General features: G+C 40.7%; 1 protein-coding gene across 3 annotated transcripts in view; it reads right to left on the reverse strand.

Annotated features, from left to right (window-relative positions):
• Positions 1 to 14,814, reverse strand: part of ncanb (neurocan b) — a 172,641-nt gene extending 157,827 nt beyond the window's left edge. The window contains exon 1 of one of the 3 annotated variants that reach the window (XM_019352045.2): positions 14,463 to 14,814. The gene's annotated coding sequence lies outside the window, so the exon portion shown is untranslated. Of the gene's footprint in view, positions 1 to 14,444 lie in introns of all 3 variants that reach the window. The other 2 variants (XM_025903081.1, XM_025903082.1) reach the window with 2 other exon arrangements.
• Positions 14,815 to 17,292: the final 2,478 nt, after the last annotated feature.

Raw genomic sequence — 17,292 nt, forward strand, 5'->3', positions numbered from 1 at the left:
GATGGGAAATTTGCAGCTTTAAATTTGATATGTTTTGTATACATAAGGACACTTAGACATGCTACCTTTGTCTGGGGTTGCTCAAGTTCTCTGCTTGAACTAGTTCACAGGTTTGTTTTTTTTTACGTGAATGACAGATTCACATTATTTATAACAATCTGTAATAAATGTAATAATATAATACATAATATAATAAATGATTTGGTCTGTAAGACATTCATCAGACATCCAGGTAACTATCTCGAAAGCTTTCCTGATTTTTCTTTTAAGACTCTTAAAACTAAGCATGGTTCATGTGCTTTCACATTAAACTTCTTTCTTAACTTTGTTCCCACAAATACACCCTGTACTTTGCCATGGCTTTGCTTGTATGACTGTCAGAGCTTGCCATCATGCATTTCCCAGTCATATAAAAACAACAAAAAGCACATACTTTTCTAAAATACTAGCAGCTCTGCAAGGCTGTTCATCAGTGGCATTTTGACTGTAACGTTGACACATTCACAAAAATGGTAATACTAGACTGCTCCTGTTTGTGGGTATAATTTTTTTTTTAGCAGTAAAGGCATTTCCTAAATGGGACAGAATGAACAAACTGCTGCTGATGCCTGTGCTTGACGCCTGGTGAGAAATGTGAATACTTCATGTTACTTAAAGTAATGGTCAGATATCAAAGAAGCGTTTCATTTCCTCTCTTTTAACTGAAGTCTGCAAGAGAAGCTCTTTCGATCTCGAAAACTTCACTTTACTGTTAAACCGTGTGTGGGAGGGACTACAAGCTTGTGAGAGGGGTAGTGGATTAATCATTCTGATAAATTTGAGAGGATTGAGAATTATACTGTATTTCTGGTAGTTTTCAGTAGCTACAAAATCTACAGCCTGCAACCTTCAACAAATGGCCCAAAAGAGGTTGGACACAAAGAGGTTTCATGAACTTAATGCTCACCCTGATGGATTACTAACGTCAAGAAATATTCACTTACTGTGGGATAGGTAAAGCAAAGAAATTTATCTAAATACTTAGTCGCCTTTGGGAAATGGCTGGCAGTAACCTATAGCGTATATGATTTGTGCTTAATGGGCTAACACATTCAGAACTACTGGTCCTTTAATATCAACAGTGTTCACTTTCCCTGGTGAAATCACCCTCACTGACCTTCCAAAAGGTACTGATCTGCCAAAGAAAAGCAAACACCTCATTTATCTGGCAGCCAATGCAAAGAGCAGATGTCACTGGGGGCCTGAGGAGCTGGCAGTTGGATCCAGTAGTAGTGACAAGATGAGCAGCCCGAGCTCCAGGCTTTAGGAAAAGGCAAAGCTGCTCGGACATACACTGGTGTTGGACAGCACACATGCAGGCGGTTTAAAACAGGGCTCAGCCAAAGCTTAAGGTCGGCCAGGTCAGGGGGAACATAAAACCCAGAATGAACTGGAGCAAGACCTTTTAAAAAAGCATAATTTAAAATAAAAAAAGATCTGCAGCCAAGCCATAATCTTGAGAATTCATTTACAGAGCTAATTTCAGTCTGCATTATGAAAAAGTGCTATTAATCCTGAGTGGCTTCTTCAGCAGCAGCGGTAGCGGCAGCGTGGTCCAGGGAGATACAGCAGCCAATTAAGGGTGTTTGTAGTAATAGACAAGAAATGACAAATGCTGTGATTGCTGTGAGGTTTGATGATGGGCTGTTGAAGATGTTGGCCTTCCTGAGATCTTGATTGAGAATAAACACCCCAATCAGGAAGCGTGATTACAGGATTGGCCTCTTAAACGTGCTAAAGTTCAAATGTGACCTTGATTCAGCGAGATGCAAAAAAAAGGAGGAAGAAAGAATCAATGATTTCCTTGCGTGGAGATGTAATATGTTTGTAGTACTGGTACTAAACACAACACACATTATGCATAATCAGTCAGACACATTCTTTACGATATCCATTAGCTCTCCATCTATGTGAAAAGGATTATGGGAAATCAGTAGCAGTTTATAACAACTATTGTCCATAAATTGTGCATTGATAGTTAATAAAATATATGTTTATGTAAGACTTCTTTCACTTGTAAACAATCAAATGATAATTAATTATAAATACTAAGCATAAGTCAATCTATGTTTATGTCATAAGCAAATCAGTAAACATCATTAGTTATAATTTCATTATGTGTTTTAAAAAAGCCTTACTATCAATTTACCATTTATTAATAATGCCTGTAATAAAGTGTTAGCAATGTAGAGACTACAAAGACTAGGAATGATACCAGAAATTTGGAAGCTGATACTCGTACAAGTAGAATTACACATTACTCAATAACCATTTTTTTTATCAGAATAAAATATAAAGAATCACAATAATCCCATGTTCTTAAAGATAAACTCCTTTAGTAAGAAGCTTTAAATGTTTAACCGTTTGAAATCAATGACACAGTGATGGAAAGCCATAAAATGTTAACATTACATGGTTCCTGGAAAGGCTTCTAAAGTTGCTATAATGTATCATTTCATTACTTTGGTGTTGATAAAACATTATCCATTAAAAACTTTTTAACTTAGGAATCATACATGATTTCACAATGGGAATGCCCTCTGCCTCAAACGAAATGGTAACTTGTATTTTGGGATAAGAATAACATCCAGGCAGAGCTATTCTGAGAGTCCATGTGTAGTTTTTCTGGTAGTGTCAACACCAACGTTGAACTGGTGTCGGATTGATACTAGCATGATAGGATCAATGCTTTCGTTTGTTTCTCTCAGCTATGTTCAGTATGTTGTTCCCATTTCATTAAACAGTACACATATCTGTGCAAACTTCCCTCATGCAAGCACCCTTTCCCCTTCCCCGTCCTCCAGTCCTCGGCTGTGTTTTGCTGGTGAGCGGCCACATGACTCAGTTGCACTAAGCAGACAGATGCAAGCTTCAGTGAGTGAAAAAGAGGAGCAGCACGTGGAGATATGTTGCAGCTGTACAAGAAAATTTCCCAAATGATGCAGAAAGAAATTCTCTACTAAGGCAGCAAAACCAATTTATAGAAATACACGAAAAACTATGAAAAAATAAAACTTTTTTTTTTTTTTTTGCTGGAGCGAAGAAAATCTGAGGAAATCTTTCAGATAAACCCAGATCGACCCGACTCAGAGAGAGATGGAGCCCACTACCAAAGTCCTTCAAGAGAAGCAAAGAATAACCAGGTGGCTTATGTAGTGGTGAAAGTGATGATTCAGTCATGACTCATGTCAGATCTGCATTAATCAAAGTGTTATTAGTCATCATAATTGGTACTTCAGCACACTGATTACTTATAAAATACATTCAGACATTCAAATAATATACTTAGCGCACTGACATTTGTTAAATGAATTATTTTATTGGAACTGAAAACCATACATAAACATGAAGTATGACGATATCCAAATATAATAACCCTTTTGTGTTAAACCTCAGGTAAAGTTATTGTTATTTTGGCAGCAGACACACTGCTCTCTCTTACATAAACCGTCTTTATAAATTTAAAGTATTTTTTTTTTTTGGTATCTATGATACTGGCCCTGTATTTACTTGGTATTCAAGCCAAATTTTGCAGTAACACAAGCCAATCCAGCTTATCCCTGATTTTCAAATTCCCTTCTTCTTCAGGATGTAAAGACAGACAAGAACACCTGTAAGCATATGCTGCCCCCAATAGCTCTGGAAGAATTGCAGACTTGGTATGTACACTGCTAATGTCACTTACAGTACAAAAAAAAAAACAGCAATTAAAAAAACAATGCTGAATGCTGAAATTGAGAAAAAAATTATTGTAAGAATTGTTTCTGATAGCATCTTAACAGACACATGCTTGCAGTATTACCCAGCAGTGATGATGCTACCCACTGGCTGAAATGGCAGTTGGTCTAAAACTTGGAAAGGGAACAATCATAGCAGGAGTAACAATAAAGACAAGATAAAAGAAACAACAACAGAAAGATTATTGTGGCATGAATGAAAAGCAGAAACAGTGGACAATTTTGACTTTTCAGTTTCACACCACTGCAAAGAAATTAATGAACATTAAGACATCTGTCTTCTCCACAGCACAGCAAAAGCTAAAGGATCGACAGGGGGAGCACAAACGAAAACAAGAGTAGCCCACATTAAAGGTTAAATGATATATTGCAGTACCCCAAGTGGGAGTAGACAGCAAAGACATGTAGATATTGGCACAAGCAGCTCTGTAAAGCACCTACCAAAGCACTACGATGACAGGACATTTAGAGCTCAGAGAAGAGAAAATGTAGTGATTTACTGTGAATCTCCAATGGCCACTTACAATCTGCCCCAAATTGCTCTCCTGCTACTTCAGCATGCGAGCATGCGATTGTGTGCACACTCTGCATCTATACGTTCTAAGGCAGTGAAGTGATTGCGGGTGGTCTAAAGAAATGTTTTCCTAATAAATCACAAGGGAGCTTTTAAAATCAGTGTGCACTGCAGTGGGGAGTATTTCTTTTCCCATTCCCTCTGAGAACACCTGAAGCATACCCAGCTTGACTGCTAATGGCTCAGTGGTAAATCACATCACGAACTCTAAAGCCGACTCACTATTTGAAACTTGCAATTCTTGGGTGCTTGTCTTGCTGCAGCCACAGCCAAGACACACACAAAATGCGCATATAACAATGGAAAGGCACACACACACACACACGCTCTGACTACCTACCGAGGAGAGTGCTAAGAAATAAACTCCAAAGCTTCAGACAGCGCTGACCCTTTTGGAGAAGCTTTGGGTGGCAGCTAAAGGTTGCTTTAACATGCCTCCTTACTGTTGAGCCTGATAGTTTGACATGGAGAGGAGAGGAATGTCTCTCTGCGATCTTTTCTCTGTGAAAACAATGAAGGTCAGACTAAGACAAGGTCCAATTAGAGCTTGGCCTCAAACACCTGAAGTGAGCAAAGAGAATCTCTGTGTTTTTCTTTGTCTAGAGGGTTTGCATGTGTGCTTCTGTCCACGGGGGGGGGGAGAGCAGCAGGCATTTGGATAGTCGAGCATTATGAAACCATATGTCCCAACACACATTAAAGCAAAAAGAGGACACCAGTGAGAAGAGACATTTTACTACAATTATTATGCGGCGTTTTCCTGGCTGCCCTCCACAAAGCCAATGGGACTCTAATGTAACGGCTGGAGCAAGTCAAAACAGATAAGAAGAGTCAGAGTAAAACACGGATGATCTGGTAATGAATGTGTGCACATAATCACACACAGTCCTCAGTGCAGCTGCAGCAACCCCTTTGCAGTGCAAACAAGAGTGCACACAGAAGGGTCCATCACTGACAGCAACCCCCAATCAATCTCTGCAGAGAACTGAACGCTTGGGGATACAGTGGCAGTGATCTCACACCAACCTTTCTATCACACACAGACCCACCAAGTCACGGGCATTCACAGTCACTAGAGGTGCCCCAGCAACAGCTCTGGGAGCAGTTGCCAAATTTATCAAAGAGGTCCAGGAGCAAACCGGAGGGCTCCAGCACTTCTGCACCAATGTGTAATTATTAGGACAGTTAGAAAGTCAGAGAGACAGCCCCTTTAATTACAGCTGAGGGGGAAAATCCCAGAAAGAGTGGTTGGGGAGAGAACATAAGGGGCACAAACTGAATGTGGCCTTTTGTTGGATGCAAGAGGCAGGGATGCAGGAAGCCTCAATGACAGAGAAGCTAGATGTTGGGGTTGAAGATTTACTCTTTGACATAAAGCAACACGGCAGATTAATGTAATTCCTGTCTGACTAAAGATTGAGTGACTGCAGCAAGGGCTCTTCGTTTTCTGCATTTTCCATGCTTTATTTTCTTCACTATTAATTTAGCAGTGTGACAGTTAATTACAAAATAGTACTGGTATGCACCCCAGCAGCTCATTTTGAATTTGCCAGAGCAGAACTGAAAAGCTACTCTAAGCGCTGAGGGGAATTGGCCTGCAGAGAGTCTGTGCAAAGCCGCAACACGGTAATTGTTTAACAGCCTTGTACATTAAAATGTGCAACCACAAAAATGGACCTCCACATGTAGTGTGACAAATTGAATGACCTGGTGAGTAACTTGGTTTCGTCATGATTTGGACAGCAGACAACAGAAATTTTCTTTCTTTGTTTGATCAGTGCTTTGGAAAAATAAACAGGAAAAGCTATTTGAATTGGAAATTGTTCTTTAAACAAGCTGTGATCTTTCTAGCAGTCCCATGAACACTGGGAAAATGAGTCCTTCTCTTCCCCCAAAAATTATTAAATCAGTTCCTCTGAACCAGGATTCCAAATGCCACCTCCTCAGACCGTACACTTACTGTATAAACAGTATTATGCTTTCAGTGATATAGTAATGCCATGCGTTATGTTCCCTAGTATCCACAACAACAAGACAAGCCCAAACATGCCTAAGAGCGAATCCAGCTTTTCAGCATCCAATTACCTAAAATCCAAGTTCCTAAAAAAAGGGAGCTACTTCAATAACAGGAAGTGGCCAGGCTAAAAGAGGTCAGACCTCCAACAAAGTTTGATACTTTGCAAAATATGCAAGGAAACTGTTAACAGTGGAAACTAATCTGTTTCACCACACAGGCAAAAGAAAAAAAAAACCCATCATCAATTACAACCAAGCTGTGAAGTAGGAGATATGAGCAGCAGGTGATGTGCAACCAAAAAGTAAGTGACTCAACCGAGCATGGCTGGAGCACTCACTAGTTAGTTTCAAATCAGAAGAAGAGCAAATGGTGGATGGAAAATTACTGAATGGGTAACATGGTGGGAAAAGGAGGGATTTAAGTAACTGGTACATCCCAGGTAGAAAATATTTTTCAAATTCAATGTTATGCTGTCACAATATAGTACAAACATAAAATTTCCAGGGAAAGCACTACTTAAACTGCATTTTGCTTACATATGACTTATGCTGTGTCACTACTATTGCACTATAGGATGGAAAACGCCATTCATTTTGCTTGCACTACTAAATCCTGTTGCCTGCAGGCTGCAATTGCTGATAAAACTTTATTTAGTAATTCTTTCTACATATTTATTTGAAATATCATGATATAATTTTGACACTGTATTGCCCACTCCTATTAGCCACAGTCCTTGACCAAAGGTTTAACCCCCTTACTTCCTTACGCACACACATGCACATGCACAGTTGCCGCTACCCCCACCATCAGCTCTACTATCGACTCTAATACCTCAGGGCTTTGAAGGCAGCATGCGTCATAGCTCAGTGTAAAAGCCACTGTGGTGGAGCATTGGCAATCTTATTAAGAACAGCCAAATAACTACGAACTCTACTGGCAGGACATCTGACCCGTTATCTGCATTGCAAATTCAATATTAGGTTGGTGTCTCCAGCATTTCGTTCAGCACCAACGAAAGACACAGAGGAGATGTGAAATATTACCCTGGAATCAGACCATGACTTAGACATAGACAAAGACTTTATTAATCCCACCCTGGGGAAATTTACATATTACAGCAGCACAGGGGTCAGCAAGAGGAAGTGAATTAGAGATATATTAGAAAAATAAACACTAGAAAAACAAAAAGATTAGAAAAACAGTGTACAAATAAAAAAGAGTCATTAGTATTATTTACAAATTGTTGCTTTATGCAGTAAATCTACTCACAGAGAATTTTTCATATTTACTTAAAGTGGAGTGAAAATGAAAATATATACAGGTATATTATAGCAGGTTTCTGTACACTTGTGTGCACTGTACAGTGTGACTGCTGTTGTGATGAAGGACCTGCGATGGCGTGCTGTCCTACACGCTGGCTGTAACGGCCTACTGCTGATGGAGCTGCTCTGCGCCTCCACAGTCTCCCGCAAGGGAGTGAGAGGTGCTGTCTGTAATGGACATTAGCTTCACTAACATCCTCCTCTCACCTTAGATGTAATAATTTTACTATCATATATGATTATGAGATAACTTGTAAAAACAGATAACAAACACATTAGCAGAATAGATGTGTTGTGGTGAATGCCAAGAAGATGAACCCTGACCACATGAAGGTAGCTCTTGGTTTGACCTTTTCACCTCCTTTCTAATCCTCTGGCTCATTCTGTTTAGCTCAGCATATCCATGGATCCCACTGACCTATGCACACACATACACACACACACACACAGACAAACACATACACATACACACACACACACAGAAGTGCTTGGATACAACTGCAATAGAGACGGGTCCAAACCTCTCCAGGAGCAGATTTGCTCATGTCTGTGGGTAAACTGTCATGGATGACAAATCCAAGAGTCACCTGAAGGCTGACTTTGGACACAATTGACTAAATCCACCTGCTGAGGGCTGGAAGCTGGCCAGCTGCTGCTGCTCACGCTGACTGTTTCCCCATTTATCTGTATCTATATCTCCATCTGTCTCATATCTCTCTGAATGTTCCTTGATAGTTTTATTTTATTTATTATTTTTTTAAAGAGTACTTTACGAGCTAACTGGTGCACACAAGTCTTTGCAGGGTTTAGCCACTCAGCAGGTGAATGCTGATTTTAGCATACACCAGTTTGGTTGAGACTTAGATATCTCATCATGTATTACATGAATTATAACATATTGTATGGAAATTTATGTTCCCTTTAAGAACAATCCTACTGACTTTCATAAGCCTCTGATCGCACCAACCTGAGGTTAACTTTGGTGTCCAGAGCTTTTGAGAAGAACGTTATTGGTCTGAAACATAGATGAGATCATCTGTGTATATACATACAAATCTTATGAACATATTTGTGTCAGCAGGGTTTTTCTGTCTCATCTTACTTATATGACATAACATATGAAGTGTGATTAATGAAAATACTTTTTTAAGGAGATGATTTAAATGTGACCTTGAATGTAGCCCTTCACATATCTTCAAGAATTTCTTTTGAAGCAATTCAGTGATTAACACATTGGAACCAAGGATCTTTTTGCTGTGAGGCAAAAGTGCTCTCTGTTCGGAGCACTTCTTATGCTTTTCTCAAATGGTTTAATCTCTGGTTTTCCCCACAAGTGCAAAACACATTAGGTTAATAACTATCTGGGACCAGGGCAGGACCAGGACCATTCTCTAGAAAGAGACATGTTTTTATTTTTAGGTTGAACATTCTCCCTCAGACACCTCAAAACATTAGATCAGAACTCCATGTTAACAGTGTTATCATGATAATTCATGATAAACACTATGACAATAGTTGAAAAACAGAGAGGATGTCATGTCTCACATGACACACATGCCCTCTGGCTTGGAAAGCATAGAGTCTTTCACTTAAAACTGCTTGTTCATGGATGGAAACCCAGGTCTCATTACCAGCACGATCCTCCACACAAAATGTGGGTTAGTTTGAAGCAGAAGATGACGTTTAATCTCTGTGGAGGTCTGTAGAGAAATTTCAGAGTGCACAGTGCAAGTGCTCAGAACAGGACTTCCAGTAAGACGCTAATGATAGCAGCCACACTCAAGGCTCCCTGGACATGCCTGAAAAAGATGACCTTGAATCTGAAATCGGACAACTTTAAATCAGGTAAGGCTTTTGACTTTTATGGACCTGTTCTCTTAATTTTTGATCACACCCTATAAAATGCAACATAAGAAGGCTTGGTTTGGTCTTTCTGTCAGCGTAGATTTACATATTAAAGTTTAGACTATATTTTTAGAGTGACTTTTATGTGATTGTCATAGTCCAAGACGGTTATATTTTAATCTATTTTAATCTAATTTGCGAGAGCGTCTGGATTCATTCAAATGAGCAGCGCTGCTTCATCAGAAGAACTGTGAACAAGAGTAAAAGCCAATATTACCACAACAATAAAAACCTTTAAGAAAAATATGATTCACAGTTCTTTGCCTCCAGGGAGACAGACAGGAGGATTACAGAAACCTATTTTTTCCTGGATGGGGTACAGAATAAAAAGCGGAACTGATTTATTATTATTTTTTACAATGACAAAATAAACCAACAAGAAACCTTCTGAAGCCAAAATTTTTTTCCAGAAATCATGCACTAAGGACTACTGAACACAATGTTTTTTCAACATTTGCCTGAATAACGCAAACCAGGGAAAATCACATTGTGTCTTATTTTGTGTGGCTCAAAAGTGCTAACCAATATCAACAGCTGCAGAACTAAAATAATGTGCTCCCCACCTGGCAGCAGTGTGCATGGATAAGCTTAACCTGGGTGCAAAGGTTCTGAATAAAATTAATTTTACTACTTTCCAATTCTCTCCCATAAATCCCTGTGATTGGTTTCAGGAACCCCAGAGCTAGATCTGTGATTAGCGAGGAGGGCTTTATAAGTATCATACTGGTGCCTCGGCTTCATAAATAGCCCCGCTGTGTAGAATCCAGGCGGCAGGCTAAAGTAGAGGAAGACAGACAGAAATCACTCTTGGTAACAAGACTTCCTTCTTGTTGTTCTCCCCACTTATGTCTTGTGTTTCTCAAGCTTTAGTTATGATCTTCCTCTCTGGAAATCAACGAGCAGATCCAGGGGAGTCCTCTGTACCGCTACAGATTAAAATCGAACACTTAGTCACATACAACAAAAATGTGGGTTTCTCCTTTGGGAAATGGAGCACACATGAGTGGAAAACATTGGCCATCTGTAGGCTTTCCAAGCACTCGCTGTTTACCAGCTCATCAGAGTCTGACAGATACAGTCTGTACAACAATAATTTCAGCATTTTATAGCTGATATCCTTCAGTAAGACGTCTTTCAGTTGTACACTATGTGGTGAAGATGTGGGAACCCTGTTGAGTGTTTGTTAGGCAGGAAAGAAAAACAATGAGGTAGACAAAACAGGCAATTCTTCAGGCGCTGTCCAGTGCTGAAACCACATAAAGAGCCAACCGGGAGCTTTTCATTTTCTGAGGATTAGCTCAGGCAAGGAAACGCAGACATAATGGTAAAATAAGCAGCTACGTTGTATTTGCTTCTCCTCTTGGGTGTTTTAGAAGGTGAATGATAGAGACATGGGCCAATTCAGATTTACTGATGTGCCAAATGAGTTTAACAAAGGAGGCAACACACTGAACTGGCAAGACAAAGGGGAAAGGTAGATCAACAGAAATCCACCTTCAGGAATAATTTCTCCAATCACTGGAAGATACTCAACTGTGCTCCTGTCATTAATTCAGCAGACAAAAACTGTTACCAGAAGTCATTACTTATTTATAGTATTTAATAGGGAAAATGCTTCTTTTGAATAATACATTTGGTGAGAGCGCTGGATTTGGGGAGGTGGGGTTGACTGATGAATATTCACAAGCTGCGTCTGGAGGGATTGTGCTAAACTACCTTTTTTTCTGCCTCTGTGCCTCCTGGGCTTTGTCTGCTCTGCTACTGGCCATGATGGCCCAGCTGCGCTGCTCATTTGCTTGGCGCTACGCACAGTGGCTAGTTCAACATGGTTAATGCCAGGCTATTATATTATTAGCCAAGGCAAAGCTAGCAGCAGCCCACTTAGGCTCCGCTCCATCTGCTTGGTGGTGTCAGGTTGGAGGAATGGAGGGACCCAGAGCTGTCTATCAAGGAGACTGACGTTGTCCAGCGAGCAAAGGTACAGCATTCATTAAACCAATGAAATGACCCTGGGGCTGGGGGAACAGAGGTGCCAAGTGGATCCTGGCCTAAAATGTGATCTATGGTCGTGTGTGCTCAGGGTTCTGCTGCGACACATGTGTAACTTGAACAGACAATAGCAAGCACACACTCTCATGATCATTTATGCAAACAGAATTGAATATGTGCGTAGGCTGCTCTGAGTGTTTTCACTGCCTAATTGGATCCAGGTTATCTACTGTAAGTGTGTAAATTAGTCTCTCACTGCAGGAGTCTTCCAGTATCCCTCCTGGCCCTTCTCCCACCATGGGGAAAAAAAAACTACACCCATTTGTAACATACGTCGTGAGCCTACACCTCTGAACCGTTATCGAAAACACACAAAAGAAAAACATATTAATGTTCCTTCCCACTGTAAAATTACACACAGCAGGATCACAGCTGATTCATAGCACCACACTCTTCCAACTACAGGATTTCGAGCTGGAGGCCTTTGCCAGTCAAACAGCCTAACTCAAGCCCAGAGATCTTCTGTACTGATATTGTGCAGTTGCTTGGCAGCTTTCCCTTGTTTCATCCTGTGCCAGGGTGGCTTTGTTTGTTTTAAGCATAGCAGAAGGTTCATTGTAGGAATATTAATGTCTTACATTTGCGAAATCTCTGTAAAAATTCACAGTTTCCAATTTACTTGCTTGGACACTACTCAAGTGCAAAATTGAATTCTGGCCCATTCACGTCTTCCGCTACAAGTGTCTGCACTAAGCTGAGCGCAGCCAGCCAGAAAAGACACATTATTGAAATATGTGACAACGCAACCTCATGCAAAGAGCAGATAATGCTGTAAAACTCCCACAGTCTGTTACATCCCTTCTTCATTCTCTTTCTTTCTTTCTCTCTCTCTTTCCTCTTTCGTTCTGTCTTCCTTTTCTGTCCATGCTCATGAGATGTGATGACAACATTTCCGAACCGCTTTTGGCCTTGACCACAGTTGGAGAGGAGCCACTAAGAAGCGATGAACCACTCTCTAAAGGAATACTGTTCATCCATTGTAATGCCTCATCACACAGACAATGTGAAAATGGGGGCAGTGAACTGGCAATGCCACAGAAAAAGAACACCTCTTCTGAGAACAATAGCGCTAACAGTAGAGCCTGCGATCCAGTGCAAGAGTGATGAGTGAGAGTCCAAACAGTGCAGGGCAAGAGAAAGAGAGACAAAGACAAACACAGAAACCTTCTGCAATATGCATGAGTGCATAAGGCAGAAAGAAGCAGAGGGACTTAAACAGCAGTTTAATGTGCAGCCAGATACTAATAGTGCAACAGGAGCTGATGATGCCCACATCATCCAACAACGAAATTCAGGAACTGGAAGCATAGGTGGCCATAAATGTACACACAATAGACCACCACCACCACACACACACACACACACACACACACACACACACACAATTATCAGATAGACAAAGACCTACACATGGCTGCCCAACCAGTGAGAGGAGAACGTTTTATCTACAATCAGTCATAGAATGAAAATGAGGCTGGCCAGTTTGTAGACCTGGAGTATCAAGGATCACATTGCCAATGCTAAGCCCAAACACAGATTCAAAAGATTTGTGTAATTGCGGGAGATTTGGAGGGATGGAATATCAGAGAAAAACGGTGCAGAATCTGTTTGGCTGAAGACTGCTTAGACAAATTCTAGGTTGGCTGGCTGAGTGAATGTGTGCACATGTATGCAAATACCTGAGACACACAATTATAAGACAGAATAAGAACCCAGAGAGAGTGAGAAAAGGGAGGGGGGAGGGAGGGAGGCTAGTAACCATTTCACAAACAGTTTGGCTGAATTTCTGCTTAATTTCCCATGGGGTCATGAGCAACTCCGCTCCAGCTCCATTGCCATTCTCTAACAAACATGAAAAACGAAACAAAACTTTGCTTTCTTTTTCATCCACAAAAAACACTCCTCACTGCTACACAGTCAAATGAAAGCCATGTTGCCACACAGGACTGAACTGTGGCATGCAGGCTAGGCTCGGACCTCCTCCTTTTCAGTCAGTTTGTGACCTAGAGCTCCTTCTGCTAGATGCCAGCCTTTCTTCAATAGAAATAATTGAGAGACCCTTTAGGTGGAGTACAAGTGCCATCCAAGATAATGTCTCAGGTTTCCCTCCTTTGCTTCGCTGACAGCGCTGACAGCCCTGCCTGCGCTGCCTATCGACTTACACCCAATCCAAAAGCTCCCTCTGTCCCCATCTGCCTCACCTGAAGGCTTACCAAAGGAGAAGAAAATGGGATTTTCACTACAAAGAAGTGAGCTCATGGTCATACAGATCCAAATCGTACAGTAACCGGCGCTGTCAAACATCCTTTTGAACATAAGCAGCCTCAAAGGAGAAAACAAGAGGGAACGACGCTTTGCTACATTTATTACTTTTCAACAGATGCTGCATAATTGGACAATTACGACATAATTCAAACAGACAGAAAACAGCAAAATCGCTTAACTTTCGTCAAAGTGCATTTTGGAGTCTTATTAAAACTAAATCACCAACACAGCAAAACCTAAAAAGATTTATTGAGAAATAGCCTTATGGAGGCAGTAACTAGCTTCAAGCAGCGAATCGCATGCTTGCAAAGACTACACACTTTTGCGATATAAAGCACATTCCGTTTTGATCACAGCTACAGATCTTTGTCTTTGAATAGTACCGACAAGGACATCTCCAAATGATGATCGACTTTAAGTGAACAAAATTCGTGAAACATCCTTTTCGTTTCGTGGAATTAAAATAATGTTAAATTGACTTAATTTTATAATACAGTCAGACAAATGCATAAATAAATAGATATACAAAAACACACCAAACTACTCGCCTTCACCTTTCAGATCAAGTCAGGTCCCGTCTACAGGAATGTAGAGCGATGCCGCAGCTTTACAGGAGCGTCTGTGTGATACAGTGCAGGTGGTAGCGCCACAGTCAGGGAAGCTGAACCATCCAAGAGACGCGTAAAAGCCCCGCGAGTCCGAGGAATTTCTGTCAGACAGGGTCTGTGTCGTTTCGCGTGGAGTGCGCCTGGATGCAGAGACGTGTCCTTGAGTCTTTCGGGGACTTGTCGAAGCAGCAGCCGCGATGAGTGGATGAGCGCCAGCCAGAGTGGTGCTCACCTCTCCAGCAGCTGAGCGCTACTGAACAAAAGAGTGCTCCGCAGGCTCTCTATTCAAATAGCAGGAGAGAGGGATGAACGAAGATTGGGGGGTGCTGGTGGTGGGGTGTGCGCAACGAAGGGGAGGAGGATTTTGTGTGAGTGTGTGTAAGAGTGTTGGGGGGGCGGGAGAGGGGGGAGCCTTTAGTGTTAAGGTTGATATAAAGATCAGAAGTTTGTGCTTCGAGCATCTCTTCAAAACCATCGAATTTAATGCATGTAGACCGCTTGACAAGACGTGTGGTTGCTTGTAATAAACCCAGGGACACAACAATCACAATTCCATTAGTCATTATCTGTTCAAGGAATTTATGACAGGCGGGGAGGGAGAGGCTTTAGTTTAAGACGTGATTTGGCATCTCTGTCCTACTGTAGGCCCCCACAATCCCGTTTGGCCTTTGTCTGAGCGCTGTAATTAATGACCTTAGGGATAGAATTACCTTGTTTGGCAGCGTAGCAGTGACCTCAACCTGAGATTTACTTGCAATGGAGCGAGCTTAGGCTATCAAATTGGATTAATGCCCAAATTGCCAAGGATTTAGTTGGCAGGCCTAAGCGGCAAACGTTGAATCAACATTTTTCACATAAGAGCGAATCTGACATGGACATATAGCGAGGCTTACTGGCTTTCTACCCTGCACTGTATAAAGTCTGCGCGGTGGGAGTTTAACATTAGCATAATTACTGTGGTGCTTGTAAAATAATAAAAATAAAAACGGTCATTTGAAAGAGTTTGCAAAAGTGGCGCTTGTATACATTCATGGGCAGTTTGAAAGACCCACTGCTTTGTTAAAGAATAATGATCTCCCGTGAGACCCGTGCAGGCAGGAAGATTAAGGCATTGTTCAGCAGAGTTGTGTAATTTACACATAACTGGGGCAGCTTGCATTTTTGTTGATTTTACATGTATATATTTTTTTCTATAGGCAGAGTGCGTTTTTACCATATGCCTCCAGTATTCTTGGCTGCTGTAAAAAGGGGCGTTAATGGTCAGCCTCTAAAGACTAAAGGAGCTGTCCGTGGTGCTGAAGCTTTTGAGCGGCATGTGTGAATTTATAGCACTGCGTTGAATCCCCACAACTGGAGGGACTTTGTTTGCGTTTATACTTGTGTCCTGTGTCTGCCTTCACTCTGCCTTCTCAAGTGAAAGTAAGGAGCTCATGTTGGACCTGAAGGTAGTAAGTATTGTATGTCGGTTGCCTTTACTGAAACACGAGAATGATAGAAAGTTTGAGTCTGTACATGTCTGATCAGAACCACGAAGCCAATACAGCATACTGGTAGCATACATACTATGTTTTGTGTAATGAGTACGATACATAAATAAATATCGCAAATTACATTTTGTTTATCCTACTATCCTCGTGCTAATCAATACACTGTTTGCTGGTTGCATCTGTGGAAAGGATGCATGGCGGGGGTATGGTTTAGGCTGCTGATTAGATTTAATGACATAATATTAAATCATTGGCATTACCAAAGCATTATTGCATGTCTGCTCACCAAAGAGCTGGTACTTATAAATCATTGTCATGCCACAAATATCAAATGCATAGAGAAATTATGTCTATCATCTTTGCTTTAAAATGTTTTTCTAAGTTGGGAAGGCTTAAATCAATATCTTTTTACCAGCAAAAAAGAAAAAGAAAATCTTTAAAAGGTTTCTCCATGACTCACTTTTTTTCTCCCATTCTAGTCGCACATCTCCCAAAAAAGACACCTTGAAGTTCAGCTCTTAAAATCATCACACGGATGATCAATAAATCATGAAACAGACTTTATATTTAATCTCATCAGACACAGCCAAAAATAAGGTCTTTCCTTTTACAGCAGGCCATTACAGCTGTCTGTTCCTATAGTTAATGTTAAGTGTGAACGAACATAAGCAAAAGAAATCTTTGATTTATTGTTAAATTCTATTTTTACGATTACACATTACTTTTACAATTTCTTGGTTATTTTATTTTTCAACACTGGGTAGCTGTGCCTCAGGAGGAAGAGATGGCTATCTACCAAATCAGAAGGTCAGTGGTTAAATGTGGTCTAAACCAGCTCCATAGTACTTCCAGCACATATTTTTTTTTAAAAAAGGCATTAAGTTATTAATTATAGCAGAACCATAACAAGACAGAGTAAAGATAATAAAAATAAAACATTTCTTCAATGGTACTTAAAAATACTTCATGTTGACCCCAGCTGCTGTTTGCCATTATGTAAATACTTTGCTGACAAAGTATAACTTGAAATTCTGTGGAGCTGTCAGCAGGTTCAAATGCCTCCAGGCCCTTTGGATGGCTGCTTTAGAGGAAAGGGCCATGAAACTACAACTTGCCTCAACACAAGTGTTAGTCCTAGCCAAGGGAGCAACAAAAAGGCCAGAGAACATAAAGATGCAGACAAGACTTATCCAATAACCACAAGTGTTATATATTTGGGAGCTAGCCCCCTGAGTAATTAAAAATTGAGCAGTATCATAAAGCATATCATAAAATATATTATAAAATAA

Source organism: Oreochromis niloticus, linkage group LG23 (genome assembly GCF_001858045.2).
Source record: "Oreochromis niloticus isolate F11D_XX linkage group LG23, O_niloticus_UMD_NMBU, whole genome shotgun sequence".
NCBI lineage: Eukaryota > Metazoa > Chordata > Actinopteri > Cichliformes > Cichlidae > Oreochromis > Oreochromis niloticus.